The 15,081-nt window shown below is 46.7% G+C and overlaps 2 long non-coding RNA genes across 2 annotated transcripts; both read right to left on the reverse strand.

The window, feature by feature from the left end:
• Nucleotides 1-3,583: 3,583 nt before the first annotated feature.
• On the reverse strand, nt 3,584-9,649 carry LOC129386130 (uncharacterized). The gene is made up of 2 exons (XR_008613601.2): nt 9,471-9,649; nt 3,584-5,682 (listed from the first exon to the last, which is right to left on the reverse strand). It is a non-coding gene; the product is annotated as an uncharacterized lncRNA (long non-coding RNA).
• Nucleotides 9,650-12,054: 2,405 nt separating this feature from the next.
• LOC129386131 (uncharacterized) lies at nt 12,055-14,699 on the reverse strand. The gene is made up of 3 exons (XR_008613602.2): nt 14,145-14,699; nt 13,221-13,332; nt 12,055-13,009 (listed from the first exon to the last, which is right to left on the reverse strand). It is a non-coding gene; the product is annotated as an uncharacterized lncRNA (long non-coding RNA).
• Between the last annotated feature and the right edge of the window lie 382 nt (nt 14,700-15,081).

The raw sequence follows: 15,081 nt of genomic DNA on the forward strand, positions 1-15,081 counted from the left end.
CGTCCATCGTGTCAAATATTGAAGATGAGGCCAGTGGCTCTGCTATGCCAAGGCTTTCACGGCGGCGTAAAGTAATTGGTTCAGCCGATGGGTTTGACACACATGAGAGAGGCGCCAGCTTTGAACTCGAGGACGGCGAACGGCAGTGCTAGTGAACGGCGGCGAATTAAGAGTTCAGACGGAGTGAAGAGTACTGTGCCGTCATCTACATAGTCACAAGAGATACTGACAAGAGTGGAAGACCAGGCAGGCATAACGGTGCCTTCTGAAACAGCGATTTTGCGACAACGGTCCTTGTGGCGAGTGATATCGGTAGAAAACTGAAACAGCTCGATTTCAGCGCGGGCGCAGTCAATGATCGCATGATGTGTGGAGAGAAAGTCCCAACCTAATATGATGTCGTGTGAACATGATGGCAACACGATCACTTCTATGATATAAAGGACCTCCTGAATGACGACACGAGCGGCGCAGGCGCCGGATGGCTCGACGTGCTGCGCGTTGGCAGTCCGAAGGGACAGTCCAGAAAGCGGCGTTGCCACTTTTCCTATAGTGCGGCAAATACGGGCATCTATCGCTGAAAGTGCAGCGCCTGTGTCGACAAGTGCTAGCATCAATGTTCCTTCTATTGCGACTTCAATAACGTTTTTCGTGGAAGTGCGAGGCCTTATACATTTCGCTGACACCGCAGTTCTCGCCTCCTTAACTGCACAGAGGGCTCCGCCGCCGGTGCATGGGGGAAAGGGAGCGGCGGCGAGGAGGTGAATGGCGAGCGGAGAATGCGGTCTCGACGGCAGGAGGAGATTCAAATGTGTCTGAATAGTTGCGGCTGTTACGTTTCGCCTACAACGCGCGGTAATGCCGGCGCGGATGCAACGGACGCCGGGGCTTTGTTCAAAGCGGCGGACATTTTGGCCCGTTCGACGCCGCCGCAACGCCTACCCGCCAAGCGTGTCCAGGCGTGTTTCAGTGCCACGTGTCTTCGTGTGTGCGTGTGTGTGTGTGCCCTCGCTTGTCAAAGCGCGGCAGCCGGGGAGCGGAGTTCCCCGAATGAGGAGCCTGGAGGTCTCTCGTCTCAACCGTTCGCGCCGTCGTGTGGGCGGGTTGGCGATGCGTCACTGCACTCGGTTCAGCAGGTCTCTCGGCTCGACCGTGCGCGCCGTCGTGGGCTCATGCTCCGCCGTCCCGTGACCTTCATCCCGTGACCTTCATCCCGTGACCTTCATCCCGTGACCTTCCCTTTTGGACCGCGACGCCGAGAGTATAAGAGCAGCTGCCCCCGGACGCCAGGGGAGAGGCTCCGATTTGTACTGTTGAGTTACGTGCTCTCCCGTCTCTCCACTTCGGTCGAACTGACCGGCCGCTCTTTTGCTATGTTAGAATAAACAAGTTGTTCTGTTACCAGTCTTCTCTTGCTTTGCCGGGACCTTCGGATGCTTCCAGTGCCCCAGGCCGCCAGGCCAACGCTACCCTTGGGGCTTGCGACCCATTGGCAATAACGGGCGTCAGCACCGAGACCCCAACAACTCGTGCCAGCGGTCCGATTCCAACACGGCTTTGTTGGAAACGTGGCGCACATGGACGCATATTGTTGCGGTCGTACGGTGTAAGCAGGTGCCACGTGTCCAGCACGGCCACAATAAAAACAAATCGGACAATTGTCTTCCGTACGCCAATGGTCTTGAGGTCGTGCATAGTTCACCAGTGGCCGGACTGGAGGGGATACGAATGGGCGCAAAGGTGGGCGCAAAGGTGGGCGAAGATGACCGTAGGTCTGCGGCGCAGGCCTCGTCGCGTCTTCGGCGTACGTCAGGGGAGCAGCCGTCGGAGCCTTCTGGGGAGAAGGCGAAATGTGGTCGGATACCTGCTCCTTGATGACAGATTGGAGAGCGGGTGCTAGCGGAGTACTCGACTGGCCGTGTGTAAGTGGAATCAAAGAAAGCTGATGAGCCACCTCTTCACTGACGAACTCCTTCATCTGTAGCAGCAGCGAAGTGTTATCCGGGGTAACAGCCGAGCTCGACATTGAAGTGGCCTGAGGTGTAGATTGGCGGGTGGCTATGCGTTGTTTGCATAGTTCGTCGAAGCTTTGACAGAGACTGACGACGCCAACAGCATCTGGAATGTGTCGTCTTCAATGCCTTTCAAGATATGGCGGATCTTCTTGGCATCAGCCATTGTGACGTCAACGCGGTTACAGAGGTCGACAACATCTTCTGTATAACTGGTAAATGTCTCCCCGCACTGTTGCGCACAGCCACGCAAACGTTGCTAGGCGCGAAGCTTGCGAACGGCGGGGCGCCTAAGCACCTCTGTCTCGTTAGTCTTGAAGGCCGTCCACCTCGTGAGATCACGTTCGTGGTTGCGGTGCCACACGCTTGCGACACCGCTCAAATAAAACTACACGTAATTCAGTTTTTTAGTGTCGTCCCACTGGTTGTGTATGCTCACTCGGTCGTAGTCAGCGAGCCAGTCTTTTACGTCATGGTCTTCGGTACCGCTGAAGATGGGTGGGTCGCGTTGACACAACGGGCCGGAGCAGACCACGGTAGCCACCGGGGCAGCAGGTTGTGGATGTGGTGCTCCTTCCGGCATAATGAAGACGGGCTGCAGTGTCCGATTACGAAGTTCCAGAGTTCCGGTTCCCATTGGACCACAAATCTCCAGTGAATGTCCAAAGGACGTCCTACAAAGGATATCTTGATGTCCGTCGGACATCCCTAGAAGTCCCGATGATGTACTACGGATGTCCATAGGATCGTCCGACGCAAGAGAATTGCACATCCCACGAACGCCCATCGTACATCAAAATCAAATTTTCGGACGTCCGCAGGACCTTTGAAGATAATCCCATTGGAGCACGAGCGTCCTACAGATGCCCAGCAGAGATCGAAAACGGGACATTCGGACGTCCCTGGGATTGACGTTCATAGAAACGTCCCCCGAACGTCATAATGGGATATTCGGACGTCCAAGAGATGTTTAAATATGAATTATTCTTATTGCATAACCCCGAGTACATCCCAAGGACATCTTTGTGAGGATGTAGGGGGCTTCTGGGACATTTTACCAATCGTCCAAAGGACGTTTGTGGGACATTTGGTTGGGGATTGAGGATATCCACAGGGCGTCCATATTGATTATAAATTACCATAATTGGGACATTCCTCACAATGGACCCTACAGTGCAGCAAGCCTGCTGCAATTTACATACCATTAACAAAGTAAGCTGGTTTTGTGATGACTTGTGGGCAATTATGAAAAGGAACTGCATGGCTCTTGAAGATCCATCCCAGCGGTCCAATAAGGCGACCAAATATTTTTGTCATGCAAAAGCTGAAGTACCAGGAGACAAGCCAGGAATGCAGCCCACCGCATCTCAAATCACGTTAAATGAAGACTGCAGTGCAACTAAGCATTGTGCATAAGGTTCCCTGCAACGCTAAGCAAATACATTACATACAACTTGATAAAAATGCATTAATTCATAACATATAGACATGCAACCTATACTTTTTTGTGCTAACAGGGACGAAGCTACAGAACGAAGTTCTGCAGACTGCTGAATCGTTTGACAATCTCATCAAAAATACAGCATTTATTTCAATAAAACAGTTGCAGGAAGATCACTCTTTGAACTCTAAAATGCACTCAGCAGTTTTCAGTAAAACCCAGCAATGCAAACAAATAAAACTCGATAATTTCTTCATGCAAGCTCAGCTATTAGGAATTATTTATACCACACCATGGTTAGTAAAAGTGCACATTAATCCAACTCTTTACAAATACACTTTGGGTAGCAAGAAAATTTCAGAATTCGCAGTGGGCCCACTATGGAACTTATCACGAGGCTTGCTGTGGGCTCACTTCCGTGGTAGCAGGCACATCAATGCAAAATTTGCTGAAAAGTTTAGATATGTTAGCCACTTTAAGTTGCCAGAGCTTTTCCCTAGGCCATATTCAGTAGTTACATAAACGAACACAAGTTATGCTAAATTAAGATGTCACAACTACATTAGACATTAACAAAATTACTCAAGGCTAGTTCAGTGGTCATATATAGATAAACAGCTGCTGTATAATCATACATTTACACTCTAAAAACAGTTGCACCCTTTGGGGTGTATATTTGCCACAGAACAATAATCGTCATCCGTCTTGCCCCCATTTCCTTTCTTTAACGCTGCAAGCCTGGTACTTCCATGTCACGAATGGCATGCGCATTATCAGCATGACAGAGCATTCTCGACAGGAAAGTAACGAGTGCAGGGTTTTCAACAAAAGAAATGCAAGCAAGACACATGATTATTGTTCTGTGGCAAAATTACACCCCAAAGGGTGCAACTGTTCTTAGAGTGTAGAGCAAATGCACTGTGCATCCATAACAAGTTCTGATAAAGGTCACCAGAGCAAACATCGACACTTTCGTGTGTAGTGATAAGACCATTTCAGTTGAGCTAATAATACGCAGATGCACCTCGGCCAGTAAAAGAACTTTAAAAGCCCTATGCAAGGGTGGGGAGGGAGGGGGTACAAAGGAAGTTAGTAGGAGGGCTACTGTGGGCTGGCTCACTTTAACGGTCGCGGGCACATAAATGCAATATTTGCTGGAAAGTTCAGAGGTGTCTTAGCCATGACGGAAGCTACTCCACTTCCTGCAGGCCTCCTTAGCGGTTGCACAGAGTAAAAGTACTAAATATTTTACAGACACACTGGGCATTAAAAAATTACTAAAGGATCACTTAAGTAGTTGCAAACACGAACATTACTGGAGAGTTCACAGATACAAAAGCAGTTACAAGACACTTGCTTCAACACAATACCAAACTGATGTCACAAGTACTAGAGTTACGAGACACTTGCTGCACTTGAGTGGTCACAAACGCAAATTCACCATAAGTGTTCATAGGCTTGAAGGCCTCTAAGCAAGTCAACAGAAGCTAAATGCGACCTTTCCGTGGTCACAGCCAAATATTGCTGAACCGCCACAGGTACCTTGGCGACTACAGAATTAACTAAAAGCTTGCAGCATGCTCGCTTCAGCAGTTATAGACAGAAAAATGCATTATATGAGTTCACCCATATGAAAAGCTAATAGAGGATTTGTGTGGGCTTGCTTCAGCGGCCACACATAAACACAATTTCATCCTAAAAATTCACGGCTATCAGACAGCCTCGATGGAAGTTACCAGAGGCAGAGCATGACTGTTCTTCAATGGCAGCAGTTGCAACTACTTCTGAAAAGATCACAGGTATCTTGGCGACTAAACATTTCACTAAGGCTCACTGCAGACTGGCTCAGCGGTCGAAGACGACTAAACTGCAGTACACGTGTACTAAGAAATTTAGTGGGGCATTTCTGCGAACTTGCTTGAACAGTCACAAAGACAAAAATTAACCCAGAGTTCACAGGTACATCGGCCCATAAGGAAGTCGCCACACGCTGGGTGAAGCCTTTCGTCCATAGTTTCAGATGCAGAACAGAAGAGGTCACGGGTACGCTACACAATTTACTAGTCATCCTGAAGGATCGGTTCCAGTGGTCGCAGACACGAAAATACATTGTTGAGATCAGAGGTACTAAGAAAGCAGATTTCCGTGGGCTTGTTTCTGTGCTGATCCTCAACAAAGAATGATGTCGACTCAAAGTGACACCAGGCTGATGGCAGGAACACAGCATGACTGTAAAGTATGCAATAAAAATGTGTTAGAAATGTTTATGAAAATTGCTATCGTAACAACCTGCACATTTAACAGCAACCTGCAGGTTCTGACAGCAACTTTGCTTCTTTGTGGCTTAATACAAACTCGTTGAGCGAACAGTTATCAGAAAAGAAGTAATGATTTCATCTCTGTACAAAGATAAAAGGAATTCTCCTAGTCGCTACGTCAGCATAGCATAGTATCGTCCGAAAAGCGAAGCAGCGATTGGGACAACAAATTGCCAAACGGCTATATTTAAGCAGCTGTACGTGTTATCGCCACTTTAAATTACAGTAAACCTTCGCTTCCTTGTTAAATTAACAAACAGTGTCGTGCGCAAAGCCAAACATGAACACATCTCCCTGACGGTAAACACGGTGTATGAACGCTGGCGTGAAGCGGGGCAGCAGCGACACGCGATCGCTTCTTGCTGCTTCCAGCCACAACGCCTTTCCAGAGCCAAATTTACGCGAACTTCGACACTAAGCTGCGCGGGAACAGCGCCCACGAAGCCACTACCACCGCGGCGCACGTCCGCGTCAGCGGAATTTCATTAGAAATGTCCGTACAATTTCTATCGCAATATAATACAAAAGTTAGGCGATTGTCGACTATAGAACTCCAGTAAATATACAATGACAATATGGGGATGCAACAGTCGCGTAATCTTGTCCAGCGCGTCGCGCACACATGTCGGCACATACGCTGGCCCAAATTATAGCAAATGCGAGAAAACTGAAGCAGCACGGTTGGTCAACCGCCCTGTGTGCGAGGTGCAGCCATTGAAATAAAGATGCCTATAATATAGTTCCGTTATTTGGAACTTCCGCGATTGTATTGGTCTTGCAAATGCGATTACGCAAAGAAAACTCAAAGGGTAGACAAAACTTAGGCGACACGGTAAATCACCTGACAGAGTGAGTGAGTGAGTGGATAAACTTTTACTGGGTCCAGCAAAACGCGATAAAACGCGCACCCGACAGAAATTTAGTTAACAGTCAAATTAAATTATGGGGCTTTTACGTGCCAAAACCACTCTGATTATGAGGCACGCAGTAGTGGAGGACTCCGGAAAGTTCGACCACCTGCGGTTCTTTAACGTGCCCCTAAATCTAAATACACGGATGTTTCAGCATTTCGCCCCCATCGAAATGCGACCGCCGTGGCCGGGATTCGATCCCGCGACGTCGTGCTCAGCAGCCGAACACCATAGCCACTGAGCTACCACTGTGGGTAATTAACTGTCAAAAGAGACAAACGTTCACCATTACTAAAAAAATAAATTATTGGTTTTTTACGTGCCAAAACCACGATCTGATTATGAAGCACGTCATAGTGGGGGACTCCGGAATAACTTGAACCCCCTGGGATTCTTAACATGCACCTAAATCTAAGTACACGGGTGTTTTCGCGTATCGCCCTCATCAAAATGCGGGCGCCGTGGCCGGGACTCCATTACTAAATATACGACAACGTGCGAATTCGGAGCGATAGTCTAATAGGCGCAAACGATTCGATCGTTACAGACATCTGAGACGTAAGCTTGACCTCACCAACATACTAGCATGCACCTGAGAACGTGTAAATAAGCAGCAGTTCCATGTCGCCCGAAATTTCGTTATTCCCAGAAACGAACGTGTAGGGCATTGTATGACAGAAACGCGTTGAAAATTCAGCAGCGCGGCAGGCCAACCATCACGTGGAACAAGTGCTGCGATCGCGGTACAAATGCCCACAAATGTTATTTTAACCGCATGCCATTTTACGATCGCTCTCGCAGTCGCGGTTACGCAAAGAAAACTCAAACGGCAGACGAAGCTCAATTGGCGACACGGTTAATCGGAGAGGGTGGGCGCGTGACGCAAATTTAGCAGTCAGCGAAGATCGACAAACGTTCCCCATTATTAATACGAAACAATACGACCACGTGCGAGCGAACTATAGTATAAGTAGCGTAAATGTGTCGATCGTTACAGGAAGCTGAGGCCTAAGCTTGGTCTTATTACCCTCATAATAGCATGCATCCGTCCACATGCAAACAGGCAGCAGCCTAACAAGTCGTCCAACAGTTTCGTTATTTCGAAAAATATGCATGTCACTGTTTGGCACATATATGTATGCTGTACGTAATGGTTAAGGGGCCGGCCGCACTGCTGAACTTTACCACGCTTGTCTTTACGGCTGGTATACCAACCGTAAAGACAAGCCTGGTAAAGTTCAGCAGTACCGCCGACCAATTAGCCATCACGCGTAGCAAGTGCTCCGATCGTGATACAGATGCCTACATCTGTATTCCACGTCCCAAGTTCACGTACAAACGTGCACGGTTATTCCTTCTTCTAAGGTCAGCGACAACCTGTCCCATCATACTTCAAAACCCCGATTTCCACTTATTGTATAGAATCCCACCCCTCTTTGTAACGCTCTGCGTGACATTAAGAGTATTGAAATAAGTAAATTCAGTTAATCCATCCTTACGCAGTTTTTACGATTGCTATCGCGATTGTTAAGCAAATAAAACAGCAATGGCAGACGAAGCTTAAGCGACACGGTTACTCATTACGAGCGTGTGATGGAGTCAACCCTCACAAACTCTTATAATAAAAAAATTGCTACCACGTGCGAACGAGCTCATCAGCGCGCACGTTTCGTCGTTACAGAGCTGAGACGTGAATTTGACTTTAACACCATACTAGCATGCATCCGTTCCCGTGTAAATATGCAGAAACCTAACGAGTCGCCCAGATGTCTCGTTATTACGACAACGTGCACGGCACTGTTAGCCAAAAACAATACCAGCCGTAAATACACGAGCTGTTAAATTCAGCAGCGCGACCAGCCATCACGGGCAGCAAATTCTCAAATCGCGATACAAACGCTAACAAAGTTCTATTATTCCGAACGTACGCAGTTTTACGATTACTTTGGCAATCGCTGTTATGCAAACAAAACGCCAACAGCACACGTAGCGAAGTTTAAGCGACACGGTTATCAGTACGAGCATGCGAAAGAATAAGTAAGAAAAAGTTTCATGTTACGCACTAAAATATACGACCACGTGCGAACGGGCGATAAGTAGGCGCAAACGTTTGGTTCAACACAGGGAGCCGAGTAGTAAATTTGTCTTGAAGTCTAACAAGTCGCCCTAAATTTCAGTTATTCCAAGAAACGTGCATGCACTGTTAGTAAGAATATATCAGCCCTAAAGACAGGTGTATTAAAGTTCAGCAGCGTTGCCGGCCATAACGTGCAGCAAGTGCCCCGACCGCGATACAAATGCACACAAACTTTCAGCTATTTCAACCTTACGCAGTTGTACGATTGATTGCTCTCGCAATCACGGTTACGCAAAGAAAACGCAAACGAAGCTGAAGCAAGGCTATTCTGGTCAGTGTGTGTCGGGAAGCTATTATAATTAATATTAATTTTCTTATTATTCGCCACTGTTCAGTAAAGACAACGATAACTGTTGCGGACTCATCCTGCGGGCAACATGCGAGTTAACGGTTCTAAAGTTACGAATTCAGATTTTTTTTTTTCGGATCTCAGCGCTGCGCAGAGATATAGGACAGATGTAAGCTCAGAAGTTTGCAGAAAGTAGTACGATGCGACCAAACGCAACACAACGCATGGTCAATCGCCGATTGATGTTACCGTCGCTGCAAAAGATGGGGATGTACTACAATGCCCGTCATTCGATTATGCGCAGACACGACACTTGCAGGGCTGCTAATAGAAAAACATTGATTTCATGAACTGTCACTTACCTCTTGATAGGCGCAAGACGTACAGGTGCCGCAGAAATGGAGCTCCAAAGCGCATGACAAAAACGTTCACCTGGGGCTGACCAACGCTCACCCTGGAACTCATGAGCACATTGCACAACGATTCAACCACCACGTTCAGAGAAAGCGCGCGAACTGAGCGTGTGAGAGTGCAGAGCACACCAACCCAGCAACCTTCAGGCGTTGGCATCAGGGTTGCCACATAGAATAAAGAACAACTTTAGAGAAGGGAAACTGTACCTTCCACAGTGGTTCGAAAATAAGAAGCGGCAGCGCATGGAACTTAGCGGGGGGCCCGACAGATGGCGCTACTTAAACAGGAAGCGGAAATGTTTTTTTTTTTTAGTATAATATTCAATATGGCCGCTTTATACCGGTGCCGTACGCTGGGTACGCGCCATGCTCGCCTCGCTGGCTTTGCGGCATGCCTCAGCTGCCGCGTTTTAATGGCCAGGAGACTAAAGAGCCTCTACTGACGCCCATACAAACAAGCCACAAGTGAGTGAACAGGACGTGCGACTTTATTGGCAGAATAAAAAGCAGTGCACCTTCTCATACAAGATCAGAAATAAAATTTGCATGTCGAGATGCGCTGAAACCATTAACGCGAGCTCGTAAACTGCTCACTTTCGTCGCCGCACATGGCGATCTGGTAACGAGCGACAATCAGTAGCGCAAGCAAATTGGGCAGTCCACCACCTGTTTTCATTAACAGTCGCCGTAACTTACATTGCGAAGCAATCGGGTGACGCAAGGCATCTGCTGCCGCAACCAACACAGCGACATGGACTAAACGGTATTTTAGCGTTCCCGCCTTTCCAACCTGCACGTTTCTTTTTGTTCTTTCGGGGGCCGCTAATGTGTAACTTATAGTTGGTGCCCCACATTCTCAATGTGGGCATCACCATTTTGCAGCCACTTTTGCAGGCCTTTCCACCTATGTGGCTATCAACTTTGGACCATGTAATAACGTGTGCTGTCTCCGCTCACGCCACATCACGGCCGATGAAGGCCCACAAGCATAATTTGCCGGCGGCTGCAGCAAGAAATGTCGAATGGGGAGAGCACCAATTACGGTGCTTGTACATTGGGAGTCTTTGTCGCTGTGTGGACTGCAGGAGCAGATGGTTACCTCGGGAGACTGTTGCCCATGCAGCTAACCAGGTCGCCACATCGAAGAAACATAACACGGCGACCATTATCAAATTAGACTCTGCATTCAATCACCGCATAAGGTTCAGACAATACACTGTACATTGGCTAAGATCCATATGACAACAGTGGGCATTCACGCACTACAAATTGCATACAGCTTATTCAGCTATCCGACTTCAGGCACAGTGCTTGCCTACGTCGCACATGGTGGTCTAGTAACGAGTGACAACCAGCAGCACAAGCAGATTGGTCAGTGCCCCACCTGTTTACACTGACAGTCACCGTAACTTGCACTGCAAATCAATCGGGTGACGCAGGCACCTGCTGCCATAGCCAACACAGCGACATGAACTACCCGGCATCCTAGTGTTACCTCCTTTCCTACATGCGCATTTCTTTTTGTTCTTTCGGTGGCCACTAATGTGTTGCTCACACTTGGTGCCCCACCTGCTCTCAATGTGGATGCGGTCTGTTTTGTGGGAATCGCCATTTCGCAGCCACTTTTACAGGCCTTTCCACCCATGTGGATATCAACTTCATACACTTCAAACCATGTAATCATGTATGATAGTCTCTGTTCACGCCAAATCATGGCCAAAGAAGGCCACAAGCACGCTTTACCCACGGCTGCAGCAGGAAAGGACAAACAGGGAGTGCCAATCACACTACATGTAAACAGGGAGTTTGTGTCACTGTGTGGACTGCAGGAGCAGGTGCTTTACCTCGAGAGGCCATTGGCCAATACAACTGAACAGGCTGCCACATCCCAGAAATGTAACACGGCAACCATGACCAAGTGGGACAACATTGAAACAAGATTGTGCAATCAATCACTTCAGCATACTCTTAACATAATGCTCTATCTATACATTGGCACTATGCATTGGCTACGATCTACATGACAACAGTGAGCATACACGCACACGGGTTGCTTGCGGCACATTCAACCGTCCGACTGTAGGCATAGTGCTTGCCTTCGTCGCACATTGCAGTCTGGTAACAAGCAACAACCAGCAGCGCAAGCAGATTGGACAGTGTGTCCCACATGTTTGCACCGACAGTTGGCGTTGAATATGAGCAGCTTGCATTGCGAAGCAATCGGGTGACGCAAGCATCTGCTGCCACAGCCAACAGCGACATGGAGTGCCCGGCATTTTAGCGTTACCGCCTTTCCAACCTGCATGTTTCTTTTTGTTCTTTTGCATGCCACTAATGTGTAACTCACACTTGGTGCCCCACATTCTCTATATATGGGCATGGTTGGTTTTGTGAACATCACTATTTTGCAGTCACTTTTGCAGGCCTTTCCACACATGTGGATATCAACTTCATACACTTAGAACCATGTAATTATGTTGACGCCAAATCATGGCCGAGGAAGACCACAAGCAAAATTTGCACATGGCAGCAGCAGGAAAGGATGGAACGGGGAGCACCAACCACGGTGTGCGTGTAAATTCGCAGTCTATGTCACTGTGCGGACTGTAGGAGCAGGTGCTTGCCTCGAGAGACTGTTTCCCAATGCAACTGACCAGGCTCCCACATATGAGAAACGTAACACGGTGACAAGTACCAAGTCGGACAGCGCCGAAACCAGATTCTGCAATCAATCACTTCAATGTAGCTTGCACAAAAACACAGGCTGTCAAGCAAGAATAGCAATCCTGAATGAGACTAGGAATTCAATATGGGAATGAGAAAGCTTGCATTCAAGAAAGAAGCCACTCTACCTTGCAAGCATTGAAAGCCAAAAACATTAACAAAAGTTAAATGCTACATAGCACACAGTGTAAAGGTTAATGCAAGACACACGCCAATGCTGCATCAGCTATTTCAGGAGAGGAATTGCACATGGCAACATACACTAGAAAGAACTGCTACACATATGTTATGCTACTAGACAGTGACTGGCATTAAGTATGAGCAAAGAATCGGTTGACCTTTATTGTTTGTATGAGGAATAGGAATGATCTCTAACAAAAGTGTGGAATGAAAAAGCTTGCATTCATTGAAACAAAATTATACTCGGCAAGAACTGGCAAGGCCAGGAAGCTCACTAAGGAAGGGCAAGCTGACAGAACACTCTTAGCCAGCGTCATTTGTGCTTGTTCAGAGGTTGCAGGTACATCTGAAGACAAATAATTTTTGTTGTTGAGGTACCTGGATGACTCGGCCAATATCCGTGCTGGTGGAATGATGGCGTAGGCTCTTTTCACTCTTGAAACAGTCGTCCGTAGACTTGATATCTCATCCAAATAATTCTGGAATGGCTTCTTTGTTTGTGGTCTTGTGAATTCAGCTCCAGCCCCTTCCTGTTGGTGTAGATGGGGGCTCCCGTGATGACCAAGATGTACTTGGCACAGACTCTGTTGGGGCAGAACAATGGCACATGAGATACAGCAGAGATTATCCAAACTCATGTAGTGTTTTCTTTTATGTTCGAACTAATTATACTGAACTGTAAACATGAACAAATGTTCATATCATCTGCTACAAACAACTGACATGTATCTCAATACTAGCAAGCCAATACAGCATATATCAAGCATATTTATTTCTGAACCAGGTGTTGTTTACCTTGTAGTAGCAGCCAAAGTCCACACAATGACCTTGTTGTAGCAGGCAGCAGCTTCTGTTTAGTGCATGGAGTGTGTTGCTTTATACTGGTGCCATCCTCATTACTGCATGTCTGGAACAGTAATTTTGACTGCATCAGAAATTGAATAAGCACAATTTTGCAATATAAAATGCGTAAAGGTGCGACATATACATTGCAATGGTTTGTGACTACAGAACACATGCAAATGTACTGTTTGTTCTAGGGTGCTTAAGCAGCATGGTAAATAAATATGGTTACTCTCCGTAAAATTGATGTCTGCGTCACTACAATGCATGTCAACAGCTTAAGTATTATTAAGATCACAAATAAGTACATTTGTGCGCTCATTTATACACTAGAAGAGATCACACTGCTGATTTCACAAGCAAATAGATGAAAGACATGAAGCTATTAGAAATGATGCATTCTTTTTGTGCATGAACGTGATGCACCGCTTCACTACTGCAAAAATAGATGTCCTGAGGTAAGCCAAACTGAACAGCAAGAACATTTGGAACCAACAAGTACTAAATATGGGTGAATTATCATGTGTGCAACTGTTTAATACATTAAATTCAGTACTTTAGCTTCAGTTTATCAAAAGGTTATTCGGTTCTGTGAACGAAAGATGTTGCCGGCGGACTCGAAAAAAAAAATATATTGATAAGGCAACTCGGTCACTTATGGCTACGGCTACAACGAGATGAAAAATGTGACGCGCGTTCCGATATCGTTTCTCTTTCGTGAATGTGTGTATAATGATGGCCTCGCAACTGAAAGTTTATTTCGGAAACAGCAACGGAGGGTCCTGACTGCCCTTATGTAATGCAGCATCTAGTTCGTTAAGTTAACGAGACGAATAAATTACATAGCGATTGAAGCAGTGATGTCAAACGACTCACCGGTATTGCTGTCCCCAGTTGCAGCAGGACCCGGCTCCCATTTCGATGCAGACGTGTTCCACATGGCTCACGACTGAAACCTAGCTTTCAGGCTTACACCCCAAATTAAATAACGCGAGACATCGAAGCGCAGTAAACTGGTGTTAGCACAAAATAACCAACCAATGTACGAACCAAGGAATCCGTACCTGCCGCGCACGCGAACATACCGGTAAAAATTTTAAATCCAGGCCAGAGGTCACGTGGGGGGTCGATGATGCTGAACGCTATTTTGCGTTTAAAATGACAAAAAACAACAAAGTTGGTAATGAAAAGTACAATGTAAAATTAGGAATTATAATTTTGTAGTCTTTATCATGCAATAACAACGCTTCGTTTACTGTTGAAGAAAGTTTGTAGGTTAAAATTGCGCTTACTACGGCGCCTCTAGCGGGAGATAATGTGCTCAACGGGGAACCTTTTTAATTGGTGTACTATGCCTGTTTCTTTAGCAGCGCCGCGCGGTCGATTTTTTCGCCCTCTGTGGCCATTTGTTGAACTTGAGAGTGTGCGGGCCCTGGTTGCCAGGTCCAAAATGTGAAAAGTAGCCAAAAAATCTCGGAAAGTAGCCAGAAAAGTAGCCATTTTTGGCCACACACAGAAATGTAGCCAAAAAAGTAGCCACGTTATGGAAAAACGTTGCATTTTCATTTATTATGCAACTCTGAAGACATTATCACAGCCAAAACTTAAAGCTGCTTTTAGTAAATGTAGGAACGTGCAAAAAATATTATGAAACGTGGATGAATGACTACAGCTAAGAGCGCTTTGATCAGCATGCAATATGACTAGAATATCACAAATCAGAATCACAGTTCCAGTTCAGGTGTAAATGTTTGAGTTAATCTTGGCACACATTTCTCGAAGAATGTCGAAGATCGAGGCATCCTCGAGCGAT

This window comes from Dermacentor andersoni, chromosome 4 (assembly GCF_023375885.2).
Source record: "Dermacentor andersoni chromosome 4, qqDerAnde1_hic_scaffold, whole genome shotgun sequence".
In the NCBI taxonomy this organism is placed as follows: Eukaryota; Metazoa; Arthropoda; class Arachnida; order Ixodida; family Ixodidae; genus Dermacentor; species Dermacentor andersoni.